At 47.6% G+C, this 21,018-nt stretch overlaps 1 protein-coding gene and 1 long non-coding RNA gene across 5 annotated transcripts in view; one reads left to right on the forward strand and one right to left on the reverse strand.

The window, feature by feature from the left end:
* Window positions 1–21,018, forward strand: part of BCKDHB (branched chain keto acid dehydrogenase E1 subunit beta) — a 289,020-nt gene that overhangs the window by 20,447 nt on the left and 247,555 nt on the right. The gene's annotated exons all lie outside the window — the stretch shown is intronic.
* Window positions 970–1,978, reverse strand: LOC112552042. Its single transcript, XR_003096389.1, has 3 exons — window positions 1,774–1,978; window positions 1,285–1,446; window positions 970–1,078 (listed from the first exon to the last, which is right to left on the reverse strand). It is a non-coding gene; the product is annotated as an uncharacterized LOC112552042 (long non-coding RNA).

Here is a 21,018-nt window from a genome sequence, read left to right on the forward strand (position 1 = left end):
TGCCCTTGCTGAGCCAAGGGGGTTTCTGAGCACTCTTACCCGCCTTGCTTCTCTCAGGGACTGTTACGCTTTGCGCCTGGAGGATTGCCCCCGTAAGGTACAACCATCCCTCATGGACTCCCATCTCCTCTACCTTCTGGGCCCTCAGTGCCTCCCTCACTGGTCTCCAAAGTTCATTGAAGTTGGCCCTTCTGAAGTCAAGGGCTTTAGTCTTGCTATAAGCCCTTGACAACCTGTGCTGGCTAGTGAATTCCAGCAGGTGATGATCGCTATTGTCCAGGTGGTCAAGGACCTGCAGTCCCCTCACCAGGTCATCCCCCATGGCCAGGGCCAGGTCCAGCAAAGCGTTACCCATAGTGGGGCTGTGCACCTACTCGATAAGGTGACACTCCCGTAATAAAGCCAGGAACCTATGCGAACGGCCAGATCTGGCTGTCTGCTCCTCCCTGCAAATGTCTGGGTAGTTTAGGTCACCCATGACAATGACATCCCTTGACCTAACTGCCTCCATAAGCTGACCAGAAAAGTCCCAGTCCAGCTCTTCCTCCTGGTTGGGTGGTCTGTAGTAGACCCCCACCATAAGGTCCCTTTCACCGTGCTCTACTTGTAGTTTGACCCACAGCATCTCCACCCGACCCTCGTCTAACCCGAAGCTAATCCTTGATGATGTGAGTTGCTCTTTGATATAGAGCGCGACCCCCCCCACCTTTCCGCTCTGTCCTGTCCCTCCTATATAGGGTATATCCCCGAATGCCCACCGCCCAGTCGTGGGTAGGCTCCCACCAGGTTTCTGTGAACCCTACTAGGTCTGGATTCTTACTCGCAATCAGGAGGCACAGTTCCTCCTGCTTGCTCCTCATACTATGAGCATTGGTGTAGAAGCACTTGAGGCCTCCTGAGGGTGCACGTGCCTCCCCCCCTACTCCCGGGGCTGTTGTGGCCCCCTACTGCCAGGACGTTGTTGCTTACCTGGGTGTCCCTTTCTCTTGTCACCCTGCATGCTAGCGAAGCATCCTCTTGGAGTGGCCCCTTCTCCTGGCAAAGCTAGTTTAAAGCCCACCGTACGCGATCAGGCAACCTAGAAGAAAAAATACGCTTACCCTTAGTGGAGAAATGAAGCCCATCCCACCCTAGCATGCCCTCCATACAGAAATATGGGTCGTTATCAAAAAACTCAAAGCCCACCTCATGGCACCAGCTCTGGAGCTGCCAGTTAACTACATCAAAGCAGGCCTCATGACGCCTACCCCGTCCACTTACTGGGAGAATGGAGGAAAATACCACCTGAGCTCCTATCTTCTTGAGTTGGTGTCCCAAGGCCTTGTAGTAAGGTGTCTGGGGAGCAGGCACAGCAGTTGTATGAGCTGCCCTGGCCTTGACAGGAACCAGCTGCCACCGATTAGTTGGACGTTTTGCACGCGGGGTCTCTGCAGGGCCAGGAATCCACTGGAGAGAACGGAAATATGAATCAATTTCATCCTCCGCCACCTGGATCCCCCGCAAGGTGCTCGCCTTGGCCTGGAGCTCTGCCACCTGCCCCTCCGGAGCCTGCGGATGCTCACAAGAGGGGCAGGCAGGGGAGTCACCAGCCCTCAACCCCACCCCCAGGGACCCCACCCAGCTGCCCCCACAGATTGGGGCAGGTGGTCACCAGGCCCCACAAGGGGTCTGTTTGGGTGGCAGCCTCAGAGGAGCCCCGGAAGGGCGGCACCACTGGGGCAGGACCCCTGGCAGCACTACGAGTCCTCACCATGGCTCACAGATAGTCCTTACCTCTCTCCTTATTGGTGGAGCCTCCTCCCTCCTGAGGAAGACTCTCTCTCTGCCCCACCTGCACGAACGCTGGCGCACCCTTACAGAGCGTGCCTGTTTGCATGCTCTGTTCGCACGTATGGCTCAGGAGCGCGACTCCCTGTCCGGCTAGCAGAGAGAGATCTGGGGGCTTCCCCTCTGGATCCTCTGCAGCTGCATCAGCAACCAGTATTGAAGCCTTTTGGAGACTAAAAATCAATTAAGGAAGTTTTTAAGATGGTCTGAAAATAAGGCTGCTTAGATGCCCTTTAATGCATTTATAAAGCAAACAAATTACCTTATTTACTTAAATCTAAGGTGATTCCTGGCCCCCCCAGTCAGCATGGGGAAGCCTCTCATCTTAGATTCATGTACAAAATGGGGTGTTGGGGGTAAGGCCAGGAGGCTACTAAGGCTCTGACTCTGGCCTTGAGCCTGGGTAGAGGCCAGAGTCAAACCCACAGCAGCCTTCTGCCCTCCCTCTGCTTGTGCTCTGCAGCTTCTTCCCCTTCCACCACCCTTACTGTCAGGTGCAGCTTGGTTCTGGCTGAGGCTGGATTCTTTCCCTCCATCCCCTGCTCAGCCTATCGGCAGTCCTGATGCTGTTACATGGCTCTGCAAAGGCTGTGCTTGTGTGTTGTGCTCTGGGACCCGTCAGGGAGTAGAGTACAAGCAGTGTTTGACAGTAAGAGGTGGGAGAGGAAAAGGGGTAGAAATTGTGAGGAGTGGGGGGAGAGGAAGGGGTAGATACTGGGAACATGGGGGTGCAGGTGGGGGGCAGGAAGGCTGCAGGGAGAAGGGGTTAATGGGCAGGGAGGCTCCCTGACATCCTCTCCTTTCTTCTCCCCATCAGCTGCTGTTTTACCTGCTGTAGGCAACCTTCCAATAATTAGATTCTATGCCTGGAAGATATAACAAACTTGTACATTTTCCAAATATCAAATCTGATTATTGGGGGATTGCCTTAAATTCTGTGTAGTCGTTGATTCAAGTAAATATAATTCTTCAAATTTCATCAAATATAAATAAAGCCATTGCCATTTAGAACTGTCAAGAGGCACAAAAGTAATAGGCGTTTCTATAGCTTCCTCTATTGTGAGTGGACTTGAAAAAAGGAAGTTGGTGGAAATTTCAAGTTTTTAAAGAATATAACTTGTGTTTTTATGTGGATTTGAGGGGTTGAGTATGGGTTCTTTATGGGATGGCATTCCTACCTTTAAAGACATGAAGATATCCATGTTGTAGCTATAAAACAAGCTGTATGATAGGCAAGAAAGAATCCATATTCCAACATTTAACTTGAACCCAATTTCCAGCCTACCAGAGCAGTTGCAATGACCTGCTATTACTTTAAGTACCTTATTCATTGCTGTTGCAGAAGCATCAAAACCCAAAGTAATGAGCAGGGATCTGGTTTTTCATTCACCACGGTAAAATGTGGTAAAACCTAGATTTTTCACCTTTCATCTGTTGCAGGATGGCAGAGTTCCAGAAGGGTTCAGGGGAGCAGGAGGCTGGTCAGCCAGGGGGCACCATGTGCATGTGTGCACTTACACATGCACCTGGCTGCCAGGCAGCCTGGAGAGCAGCTCCCACAAGTAAGTCTGGTGTGGGGTGGGACAGGGGGGAACTGAGGCCCACATGGAGGGAGGGAGTTGGGCACAGCTGGGGCTGGGGCTACTGCCTAACTGGGGTCGTGCATGGGGCCCAGTGCCATGTGTAGGTACAGGGTTTGAGTGGGGAATGGGATGGAGCTATGGGCAGCTCATTTGCGGGGGGCGGGGGGAGGAGCTGGCTCCCTGCCTCTGTGTACACTGCTGGAAGGGAATGGGGAGCATATGCCCCCCCAGATTTGTGTGGGGTGGGGGTGTGCTGCCTGCTGCAGGCTCAGGGCTCCCTGCCCTGCTACTCTCCCCCTTGGCTCTTTGTGGCCCAGCAGGCAGGACTCAGTGTGGCAGGGCAGAGTGGGATGGGGGAAGCTTGATGTTGCAAGAAGCCCCGAGCCACCATGGCGAGGTGCCTCCTGCCTGCCCAGCAGCAGCAGGGATGGTGGTGTGGAGGGCACCTCGTCATGGTGGCCTGGGACTCACGGCAATGGCACGTAGCTCTGCTCTGCCTTGCTATGCCAGATCCTGCCCACTGGGCTGTGGAGGCCCTGTGGGGAGGGCAGCAGGGTGAAGAGCCCTGAGCCCACACTGGCCCCATGCACAAAAGGGGGGGAGGGGTCACATGTCCCCCTGCCCCACCCTGGAAGTGCGCACAGTGGCAGGGAGCTGGCCTCCCCGACCTGAGCCTGCAGTGGGCATCCTGCACCTGCCCCCCCCTCCACTTACTTCACTCTGGCTGTGATGCCCATGGGGTAGGGGGAGCTGGGCTCTGTACTCCGTTCCATCACAGCAGCTGCTGCCTCCCACAGGTGGCAGCCGGGACTTGGGCAATGTTGTGGGGGGCAGGGGCTGTGCAACTGGGTCCCTGGCCTCATAGCCTTGGCAGCTGAGGGCCCCCTCTGACCGGGTTGGAGGGGGTGGGGGCACCAGCAGGGCCCAGGGGCTGTTGATCAGAAGTGAGGGGCAATGGCATAGGCAGGGCACTGGCAGGGCTGCTCAGCACCACAAAGCAGTGGGGGGGAGGACAGCCACAGCTGGACCTGTGTCCTGGTGAGTGAAGGGGGTAGGGGGAGCTCTAATTTTTTTTCCATGAGAAAAAACCCCCCAAATCAAACACCAATATTTATAGTTATTCAGAATTTATTTTCTTATAGTGATTGAGGCACTAGAAGGCTTCCAAATTGATATATTTACAATATTAAAGCAATAAAACATTGTGTTCAACTGATACCTATGTATATAGTGGCATTTCACTTTAATCAGAATATTTGTGATTTTTAAACAGAAAACCAGGATCCCTGGTAATGAGTCAAATTTATGTTTTGCTGCAAATTGCATCCCTGCTGGGAAGCTGTTAATCTGTCCATATGGCTGCATATGCGGTCATATTTCCCACTTGCACTGTATGTTTCCTCATTAGTTATGGCCCTCCATGGGAAAGTGTACTGTGCAAGTGACCCACAACAATATTACAGTTGTACACCCCAACTTAAATAGGAAGAAGGCAGAGTGATACTTTAAGGACTAATTTGAAGAGGCATAAACTTTCATAAGCAACAGGTCGCTTTGTCAGATACTTTATGCTGTTGCTTACAAAAGCTTATGCCTCTCTGATTTAGGTACTCTATAAGCTGTCACTCTTCCTGGTTTCAGACCAACAAGACTAGCTGCATCTCTTTAAATAGTTTTGTAAGAATTTTAAGGCAGTGTTGCCTGCAAGAGTTCAGTCTAAATGTTCTCTCTGTTAGTTTTAGAGCTAGCTAAATTAAATCTTTTCCAAACTGGGCAAGTGTGTGTGTATTTTTTTCCCATGGCTAGAGTTGCACAATTCCTGCAGGGAGTGTTTCCCTTACTTAATAGCTCAGTGTTGAGCACTCACCAGGCTCTGGGGGGCAGAGGCTCAATTCTCTGTTCTCTGAGTGCACTGGAATTTCATTTCTGGGAGAGAGAGAGACTAACCCACCGTTTTATAGGAGTTTTGGACTGGATGCTTTAAGTCTCTCTCAAAAACTTTTAATCTCATTCCATGGAATGCTTCATTACATGTACAAGTGTTAAAAACCTGAGGCCAGATTCTGTTCCACCAATTTAGCTGTGTAAGTGGACTGAGGTGCCTAAGTATAAATTATGTTCCACCCTGCTCAAACCCTTGGAAAAAAAGAACTGTTCATCCAAAGGTGGGTGCATAGGCAATGCATTCCCCCCCCCCGATATTGGCCCTCGCTGGTTGCGGCGTGGGGAATGCCAGCTGGTGCCTCCCCAAGAAGCTCTGGCAGCACTTCCTGTTTTGCTGTTGGTGCTTTTGGGGTTGGCAATTGGCTGCTGCTTCCCCCCCCCCCCCGCCCAATTCAGCAATCAGCTGCTGATGCCCCCCCAGAGTTGGGAGGCACCAGTTGGGGGTGGGTCCCCTCCTTGTTTTTTGTGATTTCGTCTTGAGGGTCAGATGACAGTTTGTTTCAAAACAGATGAATGAATAGATTTTTCAGGACTTGAGCAAGGCATAATAGAATCGTGTTTAAGTCTGTAATTCCACATAAATGCCTAATATGTAAAATCTTTAAAATTTGGCCTGGGGTCACACATTCTGCAACTCACAGGCTTGAGAAGTGTTTTCACTCTTGCTGTCTCTCTACTCTGCTGACTTCAGGGAAAACCTGTGTTAGTAGGAGAGATCTGAGAACCTCCAGCACTAGAATACCCTGGTGTCTAGTAGTCATGACTAAAGCCTGGTTTAAATCGCAGGCCCAGCTCAAGGCACAGCAGCTCCTTTCATCTCAGAGTTTCCCCTGTGTGCTGCCCCGCTTCTTGCTCCTGATTGCCAGGAGGTGAAAACCATGGTTTTAAATATGCCATGTTCTCACTGCTTGCTGCTCACTGGATGGGAGGCAAAAACTATGACATTTAAAATTGTGGTTTTTGTCTCATGGCCATCAGGAGAGAGTAGCAGGGCTGATGGGACCCCTCTTTCTATTAGTGGCAGGGGAGCACAAGGGGAGCTCCAAGATGAAAAGAGCTGCTGTGCCACGAGCTGGGCCCATCTGGACAGTAGGGTTAGGGACAGATATTATACATAAACTGGTTTAAGTGACCTCAAACTGGTTTAAACCTGTAACAGGACAGATGTTCAGTGCACATAAACCAGTTTGAAAATGGCCAAACCTGGTTTAAGATAAACCTGGTTGAATGTAGTATCAGATTTCACTGATTTGGCTCAAACCAGTTGTCTATCCCAGAACCCTTGCTGGTTTAAATTAAATCGGACTCCCCCAGCATCCTGGCATGCTCTTTGGGTTGGGTGAGGCGTTTGCTTGGCTTTTCCCTGCTAAGCAGGGATTATTTTCCCCCCCTCCCCTTTGCCTTACACAGACACCTCAGTATTAGCTAGCATATCACATGTGGGCTATGGTTCAAGTGGGAGACAACAGGCAGACAGGCTGTTTGGAGCTAATCAACAGATAGCTTAATCTATCACAAACTAAGTCTATTTCATCTTGGAGGAAAGGCAGCAAGAGGGCACAGCAGCCCCCCTGGCTCTCCAGGGCCCCAGCAGACCCCCTGAGGCTAAAAAGAAAGGCCTACAAAGGATGGAGGATGGGAGTCACCTCCAAGGAAGATTATTCTGCACTGGTCCGGTCCTGTAGGGAGCAGACCAGAAAAGCCAAGGCTGCAACTGAACTCCAACTAGCTTTGAGCATCAAGGACAATAAAAAGTCCTTTTTCAGATATGTGGGGAGCCAGAGGAAAAGCAGGGGCAACCTTGGACCCTTGTTGAACCAGATGGGGCAACTGACAACTGACACCCAGGAAAAAGCCAACCTATTAAATAGGTACTTTGCATCGGTCTTTCATCAGTCCCATGGGACGCCCATGCCCGCTTCAGGACAGGGAAGTCCAGGTGAGGGTGACCCCTGCCCTCCATTGATGCTGACTTCGTGAAGGAACATCTTGAGAAGCTGGATACCTTCAAGTCAGCCGGCCCTGACAATCTTCACCCCAGGGTACTCAAGGAGCTGGCGAGCATCATAGCCCAGCCTCTAGCACGGATCTTTGAAAACTCTTGGCGCTCTGGTGTAGTGCCCGAAGACTGGAAGAAGGCCAATGTGGTGCCTATCTTCAAGAAAGGGAGGAAAGTGGATCCGGCTAACTATAGGCCCATCAGCCTGACTTCTATCCCGGGGAAGATCTTAGAAAAGTTTATTAAAGAGGCCATCCTTAATGGACTGGCCAACGCCAACATCTTAAGGGATAGCCAGCACGGGTTTGTTGCGGGTAGGTCTTGCTTGACCAATCTCATTTCCTTCTACGACCAGGTGACCTATCACCTGGACAAGGGAGAAGAGATTGATGTCATATATCTTGACTTCAAAAAAGCCTTCGATCTGGTGTCCCATGATCGCCTCTTGGAGAAACTGGCCAATTGTCGCCTTGGGTCCTCCACGATCCGCTGGCTGGAAAATTGGCTCCGGGGTCGGACCCAGAGGGTAGTAATCGATGGAAGTCACTCATCGTGGTGTCCTGTGACCAGTGGGGTCCCCCAAGGCTCTGTCCTTGGACCCATACTGTTCAACATCTTCATTAATGATGTGGACACTGGAGTCAGAAGCGATCAGAACTGGCCAAGTTCGCCGATGACACCAACCTCTGGGGCAAAGCATCCACACCAGAAGACAGGCAGGTTATCCAGGCTGACCTGGACAGGCTCAGCAAGTGGGCGGACGAGAATCTGATGGTGTTCAACGCCGATAAATGCAAGGTTCTCCACCTTGGGAAAAAAAACCCGCAGCATCCTTATAGGCTCGGCAGTGCTATGTTGGCTAGCACTATGGAAGAAAGAGACTTGGGGGTCATCATTGACCACAAGATGAACATGAGCCTGCAATGCGATGCGGCGGCTAGTAAAGCGACCAAAACGCTGGCTTGCATCCATAGATGCTTCTCAAGCAAATCCCGGGACGTCATTCTCCCCCTGTACTCGGCCTTAGTGAGGCCGCAGCTGGAGTACTGTGTCCAGTTTTGGGCTCCACAATTCAAAAAGGATGTGGAGAAGCTTGAGAGAGTCCAGAGAAGAGCCACGCGCATGATCAGAGGTCAGGGAAGCAGACCCTACGATGACAGGCTGAGAGCCCTGATGCTCTTTAGCCTGGAAAAGCGCAGGCTCAGGGGTGATCTGATGGCCACCTATAAGTTTATCAGGGGTGACCACCAGTATCTGGGGGAACGTTTGTTCACCAGAGCACCCCAAGGGATGACGACTAGGTCGAACGGTCATAAACTACTACAAGCCTGTTTCAGGCTGGACATAAGGAAGAATTTCTTTACTGTCCGAGCCCCCAAGGTCTGGAACAGCCTGCCACCGGAGGTGGTTCAAGCGCCTACATTGAACACCTTCAAGAGCAAACTGGATGCTCATCTTGCTGGGATCCTATGACCCCAGCTGACTTCCTGCCCTTTGGGCAGGGGGCTGGACTCGATGATCTTCCGAGGTCCCTTCCAGCCCTAATGTCTATGAAATCTATGAAATCTTAATGTCTCTCCTTGGAAGAGCTGTTTATGAAGAGCTCCATTAGTTAATGGAGAATTGCTTTGTTTTTTTAATGGCTCGATAAACACTGAGTTAGGGTTGATAAACATTCCCTGCTGGGCTGCTTGCAGCGCAGGGAGGAATAATCAGAGCTTCCTGCTGGGGCCTGGCCACACGTGTCCCCCCCACCCCAGCTCAGCCCTGTGCAAGGGAAGGGAGGGCTGCTTTAGCGCCTCCCCTGACTTCTAATCTGAGCCACTGCAGGCATGTGTCTTCATTTCTGGGATGTCTGTCCAGTTACAAAACTGATTTAGCTTAGCCAGGTTAGACTAACCTATAAAGATTGAATCAATTCAGGCTCGGGCTTTTTGAATGTCTGCCCCTAGTCTAGATGGTAAAGGTTCAAATCCCCTTGGGCATACTAAAGAACTAAACCAGAGTCTCTGGTCCAGTGGTAGTAGGAGTGTCCTAATACACTGAACCTCTTGGGTAAAATGGGGTGACCACTACCATCCCTACCTCTTGGTTTTGTTAATACATTTCTTCATTTAATTTGTTTTCTTGCAAGTGTCTGAGCAGAAAGGTGTTAAACCAAAATAAATGGGCAAGGTGGGTGTGGGGGGAGAGGTGGAGGCTCTTGGAAGATCCAAAACTTTATAAATTTAATTTGAGCTGGATTAATTGTTTTCTTTGTTTGATTTGTCACTCACAAAAGGAAAATCAGTTTTTAGCAGTTCTTCTTAAAAATAGTGAAAAAGTCAAATAGGTTGTCATGAGTACAGGTTTCCCTCGCTTTATGTTGTACATGCACTCCTGGAAAAGGGCGCATAACTCAAATCTGCATGAAGGGAACCCACTGTACAATGTAACAAATAGGGATGTGTTCTAAGACTTCGACTGTACTGACCCCCAGACCCATTTCTACCACTTTTACAAGACAGTTTTGGTACTAGCCAACAGTAGACAGTACACGCAAGCACAGGGCATTATCATAATGGGAATGGCAACTACAGAAACACGTGTTGCAGATGAGTGAGGCGCACAAATCCACACAGGAGACTATATTGTGGTGTGTGTGTGTCCCCCACAATGCACCACACAAAGCAGCTGACTGCAGGCTTCCATCACACTGATCACATAAGAGTGAATTTACTTTGCATATAATGATTTTTTGGTATAAAAAGGGTCATTGCATAGGAGTGAGTTTGCACATACAGAACTCACATAAAGCGAGGGAAGCCTGTAGTTCACATTAATAGATATTCACAAACATAGAGCTGCTGCCAATTTGTTATTAAATCCATAAAGCAAATGAATATATTTTAAAATTTAGCTTGTTTTTATTATTTAATAATCAGACATTTTGTGCCAGAATGTGCATAAATGACTAGTTCTTAATGTTTTCATATTCTTGGGTGCAGACACAAGTTACATTTTTCATGCGATATGGCCCCGAAAGTGCTCTACAGTCATGTCCTAACACATGTGCATGGCTGCAGATAACTTTTTTAAGTGTCCGATTGCACAAAAAATAAACCCTCCCCAAATTGGGTAGTAAATGAAGGTGTTCTGCACAAGAGCACCTTAGGGAACTTCTATACAGTTCCCCATAAGGGTTATGTGCCATGCCCCTGTCCTGTCACAGGGAGGAGGCAGAGAATCTCTTCCCTGTGCAGCAAGGGAGTGGGAGGAGAGCACATTTGCTTTTGTGCCAACCCAGACAGCCAGTCATTACTCATTCCCCTGTGTGTGTGTGTGTGTGTGTGTGGAGGGGGAAAGTGGCGGGGTAGGGATAGTGCCCCTTCCTGCCAGTGCCATGGGGCACCAGGGACACTTTCTTGTTGGGGGGGTCCCTGCTGGGCAGGGGGAGAAGCTGGGCAGTGATTGAGGGTGGGGTGTCCCTGGTACCCCATGGCACTGACAGGAAGGGGGTACAGTCCCCAGGCTTTTCTCACGCTGCTCCCCCACATGGGGGAATGAATGCTAGTCAGTTCTTTCCAGCCAGCGAGCTCTTTTTGAGCAGGCAGGGTCGGGGAGAAGCTGGGCAGCTATCTGTCTGTCTGGCTTCCACAGCAGGCTACAGATTATAGGCTTGGCAGTACTACGCTTGCTAATACCACGGCCAAAAGGGACTTAGGGGCCATGATCGACCACAAGATGAACATGAGCCACCAATATGATACTGCAGCTGGTGAAGTGAACAAAACTCTGGCTTGCATCCATAAATACTTCTCAAGCAAATCTCAGGATGTCATCCTCCCGCTGTACTGGGCCTTGGTGAGGCTGCAGCTGGAGCATTGCATCCAATTATGGGCTACACAATTCAAGAAGGATGTGGAGAAGCTTGAGAGAGTCACGTGGATGATCAGAGGGCAGGAGAACAGGCCTTATGATGAGAGGCTGAGAGTCATGGGACTCTTCAGCCTGGAAAAGCGCAGGCTCAGGGGGGACCTGGTAGCAGCCTGTAAGTACAAAAGGGGTGTGCATCAGGATCTGGGGGAATGCCTGTTTACCAGAGCGCCCCAAGGGATGATAAGGTCCAACGGTCAGAAATTCCTCCAAGATTGTTTTAGGCTGGACATAAGGAAAAACTTCTTTACTATCCGAGCCCCCAACACCTGGAAAAGACTCCCTCCAGAGGTGGTGCAAGCATGCACTCTGGGCTCTTTGAAGAAACGTTTTGACGCTTATCTTGCTGGTGTCCTTTGACCCTAGCTGACTTTCTGCCCCTGGGGCAAGGGGCTGGACTTGATGATCTTCGGAGGTCCCTTTCAGCCCTAATGTCTATGAAATCTATGAACCCCCTGCCTCCTGGCCTCGGCCAGTGAATGGAGGAACCGAGCCCCCACCATCAAATGCCAAACATCTGTTAGTTTTGATGACACTATAACTTTAAGTACTTTATGTAAAATGCAAAAGTTATAGCATGATCAATAGGGATCTGAGTTTTCTATTTCCCATGGGAAAAAAACATGGGTTTTCCCTTTTACCTGATAAAAACATAGATTTTTCATTTTAACAGAGAAACATGTGGATTTTGGTCTTTTGCAAAGAGCTCTCTGCAGGCTGGCAGAGTTCCTGCCTGTAGGGGGAATGGAAGGAGGGTGGTCAGGCAGTATATCCCAGAATTACTTTTGCCTTTTTTCTTTTTTCCCCCCAACAGTGTCAACTTATTTAGTTTGTGGTCCACTATACCGCCTACATCCTTTTTGGCAGTAATTCTGACTAACCAGTTATCCCCTTATTCTGTATTTGTGGATTACATTTGTTCTTTCTTGGTGTGGTATATGCATTTGTCTTTGCTGAATTTCATTTTATTAATTTTGACAGTTTCTTAAGATCATTCTGATCTCTGTATGTGTAAAGAAACATACAAAGGCAGCAATAATAAGTAGCCTCATCACTCCATCAGCACTAAACCTTGATGTCATCTCTTCACATTAAGTGTGTGCATGTGTTCCCACATTAGTAAGTCCTAATGCTGATCTACTTGGCATACTCCTGGCTACCTCCCTGCGCCCATATCTGTTTTGTATGTAGTGTTTTCCACGTTTTAACTCTTGACACAGCTATTAGTGCTAACAAAAGACTGAAGGCCAGATCCTATTCCATTTATTGGGTGCCAGTTTGGTCTTAAGTGACTAATGTGATTCTATTCCACCCTATTCAATTACTTGAAAGTCCATTTTGCATCTACTTTTGTAGAACGCCATCACCTGACCCTTAAGATTGAGTCACAAAAAAGTAGTGAGGAAGAGGAGAATGAACCAGTTCTCAGTGACTTGAGCAGTGTGGAATAGAATGGTGCATGAAGTCCACTAGGTGTAATAGAATCTAGCCACTATTTGATAAGATGTTTTTAATCCAAAACATTTGAACAGAATGTGCTTGCCCTGAAATATTATCTTTCAGGTTAAACAGTGACTGAAGTTAGAAGGAAAAAGAAACAACTTCTGAACTGAATTTAATGGGAAAAGGACATTGTAGGCTGTCCTTTTGAGAGGTTCATTTGGAGGTTTCCAAATGATATGAAAAAACAGTGACTTAACCACACATGAAATTTGTGGGCACCTATGTGTGTGCTTGACTCTTGCTCCGATGTGTTCTAATTTGAGCGTGTCGGAGAAGACTCGATTAATTGGGTTTGCTGGAGCATTCTAATTGGAATGCTCCAGCAGCCTTGGTATTGCAAGTATTCAGCATCCCTCTGCTTCAGTATGGTGGTGGGTACACTTTAAAGCTTGGTCAATGAGCTTTAGTTAAAGTGCCCCCATGACCATTTTGAAGCGTGGGACACTGTGAACGTTTTAATAAGAGTGGCTCCTGAGAGCTGCTCTAATTTAAAGTGCCCCCTATCCCATGCAACATGTAAAGACTCCCTATGATTCTGGGAAGGAACTAACATCCTAATTTTGGAATAACCTAAATTTAGTTGTTTTTCTTCAGAATTTCCTTTGTAGACAATAGAGGATCCCTTCCATGCTGGTTTTAATCCCCTCGTCCTCCACCCCTACACAGAATTACTCGTGCACGAAGCAGAAAGATATGTAGTCACTGAACTGAAGCTGAAATGGTTAACACTAGCTGATGGTCTGCAGCTAACTTTAGGGCTCTCCTACATATGATTTCAATATATATTTCGAGGAAAGAAGAGAGTTGGTAGCAAGTAAGAGATTGTTATGTAGAAAAGTTGGAGGGTCCAGGTAGTTTCATATTTTGAGGATCCATGTTGGGGAATGTGTGGGAGTACTTGCTAAAATCTGTAATAACTAGAGGTGCACTGATACATCGGTCCGATGTCAGATTGGTACCGATATAAAGAAAATTGTCTATATTGGATATCAGCCCAATGGTACCAATAATTTGGCTAATAAATACCTGTGCTGTGCGCAGCTGCAGTACAGCATGGAGCAGAACCAGCAGCATGGAAGGGGAGGGGAGAGGGAAAGGGCGTGGGGGGGGGGGCAGATCAATGGCCCCCACAGTGAGGGAGGGGACAGAGGCAGCCCCCTCCCAGCACCACCAGAGCCCACTCTGAGCCCAGCCCCTGGCAAGAAAAGCCCTGCACAGCGCTGGCTCCAGCTCCACCCTGCAACTGCAGCCCCCCACGTGCCACACAGATCCGGGGGCATACTCCCTCTGCCCCTGCTCCTGCCCTCCTGGAGTGCAAGCACTGGGATGCCACATGATGGCAGCTGTATTGGATATCAGATTGGTATCAGCCAATATGCCTCCTTAAATATCAGCTATTGGTATCGGCCCCCAAAATCTCTATCTGTGCACCCCTAGTAATAACAGCTGCATCAGCACAGCAGTTCTGTTTTCTTTATAATTGCTAGATCTGACATTACTTATGCACAAAGGCAGGGCCATCTTTTTTAGGGTGGGGGTGAGGAGAGACCTGGTTCCCTTTTTCAAATCTGAAAAATGGAACTAGTTTAATTTTGTGAATCCTTGAGAGCGGAAACTGGAAATCAGCTCGATGCAAAACGTGCAAGTACATTAATGTGAGAGGCAAGGATTTTTTGAACATATTAATTTCACTTAAAGGGTCTTTGCATAGCTCTAGAAAAAAATAGAAGATGCTGCCAGATTTTCATATTGTCAATATATCTGAGGACTGAGATGACATCAGACCAGGGCAGTAACTTATAAACTGTGACTACCTACATCTCATGCTAGTAGGTTTAGTAGATATTAGGCGTGTGCGAAACAGGCCATATTTGATTTGGATTTGGATTTGGCCCAAATTGGGAACAGTGATTTGATTCGTTGTTTTGGATCACTGTCCCCAATTCGATTTGGCCAAAACTGAAGATTTGATGCAGATTCAGAGAATCGGCAATTCAGCCATAGACACAGCTTTAAATGTTTTTTCTACATACCTCGAGGTACCAGGCATGGGTCATGAATGCTGTGATGCTTGGGCGGATGGAGCATCCCACAGGAGTGCGGCCCCCTCCCCCCCACCCGTGTGCTTGGCAGTGAACCCAGAAGTGGACCAGAAGTATTTCTTGTCCACTTCTGTGTCTCCCAGGGAGTGTGAGGGGGGATCCCATGCCCCCCTTGGCTCAGCGATTGGCCAAGGAGTGACCCCAGGTGCTCCCCCAGACCCAGGAGGCACCAACTGCTGAGGTGGGAGGGCATGGGGGCTCCCTGGCAGACCTGTAAGTGGACTGTACCCCCATCGGACTTCAAATAGGTGGTCACGGGCAGCCTTCGAGCATTCTCCCGGCCCCATCCGACGCGTGTGTCCCTAGAACTTAGGCATCGGGTAACGCTCCACCCTGAGGGGAGCCCTGACAGTTGCCTGCCATGGGTAGACTCTGTGTTCCTGGAGTGGGGTTCCTCCTGGGGTTTCTCGCTACTCCTGGTATCCCTCACTGGAGGTGTTCTTGGGGCTCCACCTCCCCTACACCCCAACCAAGCACTAACCTTCCAGGCTGCTGGATGATGGGTCTTCGGCTTGCTCCCCAGCTTGGCTACTCCCAACAATCAGGGGGTGTACAATTATCTCCGCTTTTGCTCTCACCCGTCCTCTGAGGCTGTTGCCCAAACTGGCCTCAATCTTTCTCTGTGGCCCTGGACCCATGGAGGGTCTTTCTGGGTGGGGCACCCTCCATGTGCCCTCCAAGATAGGACAGGTCAAGAACAAAAAAAACAAAACAAAACCAACCCCCCCCCTCCCCCCAAAACTCATGGGTCTGCTGTCTTAGACAGTCTCTGGTCCCTCAACATAATCCCTCTCTTTCTTGGCTGTCCTGCCGGTCAATGTGGTGGGCCTCACCAGTGTGGGGTGAGCCTCTTTTAAGGGATCTCCATTTCACCCCTGCCGGGGCTGTTGGCTTCCCTGGAACGCTGGCTGGGGGGCACCTTTGCCCCTCCGCGTCCTAGTCACTTCTGCCGCCATTTCCCTGCCCCGGCTTTTAAATCCGCCGGGCAGCGGTTTTTTATGATGTCATCTGCCAGTGTCGCCACCAGCCAGCAATAAAAGTGGCTGATGAACCGCGCCAGTGGTTCTCCTCGGTGTGGCTCACTCTTCCCTGCGGGAGGTAAGTGTTTCTTCTTTTCAGGGCTCCTTTCCCTGGGACAGACTGAAAGTGCCTCTGGTCTACTTCCGGGTCTGCTGCCAAGCGTGCTGGGAACCTCCCCCCCCCAGTGCTCCTGTGGGATGCTCCATCTGTCCCAGCATTTTGGCATTCATGAGGCGCTTGGTACCTTGAGGTATGTAGCAAAAACATTTTAAGCTGTGTCTATGTCCGAATCTCTGAATCTTTCCGAATATCTCCGAATCAATTCGCAGGGTTCTGATTTGATTTGGAGAGATTAAAGGGTTTCCTGATTCAATTCAGATTCAGAGATTTGGCCACCAAATCTCCGCCGAATTGAATCAGGGACCGAAGCTTTGCATAGCCCTAGTAGATATACTGAAGAGTTATACTGGTGTTTAAGGTAGCCTTTAGAAGCTAGTGAAAGTTTTATCTTCAACCAGTTCTTTCGGTCACCAGCCAGCATACTAAAATACACACTGCATTAGACTTGGAGTCATAGCTGGATATTTGTTAGCAGCACAAGAGAGCCTGAGACAGAGCGTATCCTTATTTGGTGTTTTGATCCAAATTAAAGTGAATGTAAGTTGAACAGTTTGTAGACACGGTATAAAATCTGAGACCTTTATGTAAAGTAGGGAAATTTGAACTAAATATAGAAGAGGTAAGAGGTTATTTTGGAGTGCAGAATATTCCTTCAAATCTTGAACTGGATCCTGAATTTATAAATTTGCTCAGTTAATTCTTTCTACAACTATGCTTTATGAAAATTTGTATGGTTGCCTTGACTAACTTCTGGGAAGGTGCTTTCTAACTCATCTACAAAAAATAGGACCAGTATTTTTCAATTAATTTATTAGGGTATGGGTTTGTTCACAGTTCGTTCTTTTTTTCTTTCAAGCATTTATAATCCTGAGATAAAGTAGTGGGAAGATTCTCTGTATTTACTTTCTCAAAAAGCTGCCTTAAATAGGGTTACCATACATCTGGGCTTTCCTGGACATGTCTTCTTTTTAGGTCCTCCCATCTCTGTCCAGGTGGTTTTTTTTTTTTTTTTTTTTTTTTTTTTTTTAAATGTCAACAAATGTCTGGGGTTTTGCTCTGCTCAGCATCAAAGTTCTCCCTAGCACTTTCTGGCTTGCCCTAGCAAGGAGCTGTTTGGGGCTTGGGGGAGTGCGGGGAGGGCAATTGGAGGCAGGGGCATCACGTGAGTCTGCATGTGAACATTCACATGGCTTGCATGCAGCCAGGCAGGGGGTGGGACAACCCCGGCAGCTGAATTCAGGTAAGTGTATGGGGTCAGGGGTCAGAGGGCTTGTGGACTCTCCGGGGGGCTGTATGCATGTGTGGATGTGAAGTTGTCCATGCACTGGTGCTGCAGCAGGGCAGGGGAGACGCCTGTTCCTCCACTGGGGGAAGGGAGGTGCGGGGCCCTTTAGGGGAAGCAGAGAGTTGCATGGCCAGGCCAGTGCCTGTGCTCTCAGGGCAGCTGGAACATTCTGCAGGGCTGGGGGGAGCAGGGGGTGAGGGGTCAGGAGTGAGGGGCACTGGCATGGCTGGGAGAGCTGTGGCTTGGGAGTGAGGGGCACCGGGGGGGTGGGGATGAGGACTGTGGGTTGGGAGCACGGGGCACAGGCAGTGCTAGGGGGCTGTGGGTCGGGAGTGAAGGGTATTAGCAGGGCTGGGTGGGGGCTGTGGCTTGGGAGTGAGGGGCAGGGCATGGGCATATCACTGCCCCACTCCCCAATAATATTACACATCCCCACAGCCTGACAGGTGACCTCTTTTTTTTTTTTTGAAACTGGAAATATGGTAACCCTACCTTAAATAAATATATTTAATATATTTCTAATTTGGTCTTGCCTTTTTTCTTTTCTTTTTTTTATTTCTTGTTAAGAGACCAAACTGAAACAGTTCATCCAGTGGCACATGCTAGTTTTTCTTCTGTTTTGCTCCTTCCTGATGCTGATCCTTAGTGATGCTAATAAGGGTGATTGGGAAATAATGCCCAGGCCTTGCATGGTTAGGTGCAAGTCAGAAGCATCTGAGATTGACTAATCAAAGTGTGTGCTGTTTGCTAAGTACGTGGTTTGCATGTGTCCAGCAAAGTCTGTGATGACTGGAGTTTGATTATCCTAGTTTTGTTTCTGGATGGACAGCTTCCTAAAGCATTAGGTAATAGAAGTTTGGCAATATTTTTGTTTTTTTGCTCTGTTCTTTTTTTTTTTTATGAGTATTTTACAATAGCATCTGTAGCATAATACTCCCCTTCCCAACAGACAGTAGTACATTTTGTTCTATTTACATCTTAAAATGTACTTGATTATTAACAACTAAAAGATGACGTTATTTGAGATTGGAGAGGGAAAGTACCTTTTTAAATTGTGTACATGTAGATTAAATTGAATTTTACATATTAATTTGTCAATACAGCGTGTACCACTCATTAACAGCCTTTTTATAGTTTTGGTGTACATAACCCAATAATGTTTTGGGAGTTGCTAGTTGTATATTCCCCACATTGGTGTCTCTCTCCTTTTGAGGAAAAGGATAGAAAGGATTTACCATTTATATTAAAAGATGTATGAGTCAAAACTCTTCTATTATTGTGATGGTTCTCTGTCTTAAAAGAAGAAAGAAACAAAGATAAAATGGTCTCACATCAAAGATGGCAGAATAGTTTACATATATAAGTTCTGACACTTCAAGGTATCAATGGATTCTGTGATTTTGTGATTTCTATCTGGAAGAAGACATGCCCTGTTAGAGTTGGACAAAAGGGAATTTTTCCAGTTCAAAATGCTTGTTTCAACACCTTCAAAACTGAATGTTTTTTCAGTAGTCCGAGATTTAGGAAGGGGTGAAATTTATTAATAGCTTCTCCCTTCCCACACTTGTTTAGCATATATAATCTCTCTTGTAATACAGTCTTTGCAGGCACGACTGATTAGCACCTTCACTTGGGTATAGCATCCTATTGGTAGACCTTGCCTTTCTGTGATGATCTGCTCATGCTGGAGCAGGAAGCCAAATTCCAAATTTTGTTGGGCTGTTGTTTGTGGATTTTCAAACGAGTTTAAGAATAAAACAAGGATAACAAAATCTTCATCTGGCACGCATTTGGCATGCATCCTGATTTTGTGTTATTGATGATGATGTTTTTCTTTTAAAATAGTGTGAGATAATGCAGTTGTAGCAGTATCTGGAATTTTCTGTATATGCTGTCATAGTCGTAGAGCAGCCCCTTCCCCTTGCTTTCCCTGCCCAAAGTAAGGGCTCATGCTTTTTACACTCTTGTGGTGAAATGTTTTCTCATTCTTAGGCTTGGTCTGGGTTTACAGTACCTTTTATATCACCTGTACTTATTATGCAGGGTTTGACTTTTGTGGAGCTTTCTTTTTTGCATCTGTGATCTGACAGCAATCTTAAGTCTAAGTATTATTTAATCTTGGCAGTAGGAATGAAGCATTTAGAGAGAGATTTTTACAATGACAAAAGGTCATCATACCTGCGTATCTTATGCAAAGGCTTACCATTCATTGATAGCCTTCTTTCTTCAGATGCAGTAGTGGGTCCTTTGGTGGAGTAACCCTTGTAGAGAGAAAGAGAAAGCATTTGTTTGCCCTCTTACAGAAAAGTCACACTACTATCAAATTAAAGCGTCATAAATTGAAAATAAAACTAAAACTACAGTGGAATTTTAAAAATGAGTAAATTTGAGGGAAATATGCATGTTATCTTTGAGATCTTTTTAAATTGGGGCTTTTTGAAATATTGTGTCTTTGCTTGTCATGTGGTTCACAGAGAAGTTGTATCACAAATTCAAGTTTCCTTGTAGTTTATATGGATGAGCCAAGGACTAGTAAATCTTAAATGGAGAACAAAAACAGGAAAACCAAGGCCTAAAATGTATAAATATTTAATAAACATTGAACAAAGTTTAAAGAATAGTGGTGAACTTAATGAAAATTCATAAACAACATTGCTTTTATAGGCATGAAACATTTGCAAACAAGAATGTGGAAAATACTAAATAATGTATTCTTATTCTATTGCATATTGGTTTTAAGCAAACCTATAAGTAATTTTTCTTTTCTAAATTACTGGTAAGACTGACGTCATCAATTAAAATAGAAGACTTTGACTGTATCTGAGAATGAACCTCAGTAATCTTGTCTACTCCCTGAAAGAATTGGGCAGGGGAAAAGATAGAAGAACAACCTTTGCCCTTTTCAGTACCCTCAGATGAGCTCCATCCCAGGGTACTGAAGGCACTAGCTGACATCATTGCACAGCCACTGGCAGGAATATTTGAACACTCGTGGTGCACGGGCCAGGTCCCAGAGGACTGGAAAAGGGCCAATGTGGTCCCTATTTTCAAGAAGGGGAGGAAGGAGGACCCGGGCAACTATAGGCCAGTCAGTCTCACCTCCATCCTAGGCAAAGTCTTCGAAAAAATGATCAAGGCTCACATTTGCGAGAGCCCGGCAGGACAAATTATGCTGAGGGGAGACCAGCACGGGTTCATAGCAGGTAGATCATGCCTGACTAAACTAGTCTTTTTTTATGACCAGGTTACAAAACGCCTGGACGCTGGAGTAGGGGTTGATGTCATTTACTTAGACTTCAGGAAGGCCTTCAATATGGTATCCCACACCATACTGGTAAACAATTTAAGAGGCTGTGACTTAGATGACTACACAGTCCAGTGGGTGGCGAATCAGCTAGAGGGTCGCACCCAGAGAGTCGTAGTGGATGGGTCGGTATCGACCTGGAAGGGTGTGGGCAGTGGGGTCCCGCAGGGCTCGGTCCTTGGACCTATACTCTTCAATATCTTCATCAGCGACTTGGACGAGGGAGTGAAGTGTACTCTGTCCAAGTTTGCGGATGACACAAAACTGTGGGGAGAAGTGGACACGCCGGAGGGCAGGGAACAGCTGCAAGCAGACCTGGACAGGTTTGACATATGGGCACAAAACAACAGAATGCAGTTCAACAAGGAGAAATGCAAAATGCTGCACCTAGGGAGGAAAAATGTCCAGCATACCTA

Source organism: Alligator sinensis, unplaced genomic scaffold (assembly GCF_000455745.1).
Source record: "Alligator sinensis unplaced genomic scaffold, ASM45574v1 scaffold405_1, whole genome shotgun sequence".
Classification (NCBI taxonomy): domain Eukaryota; kingdom Metazoa; phylum Chordata; order Crocodylia; family Alligatoridae; genus Alligator; species Alligator sinensis.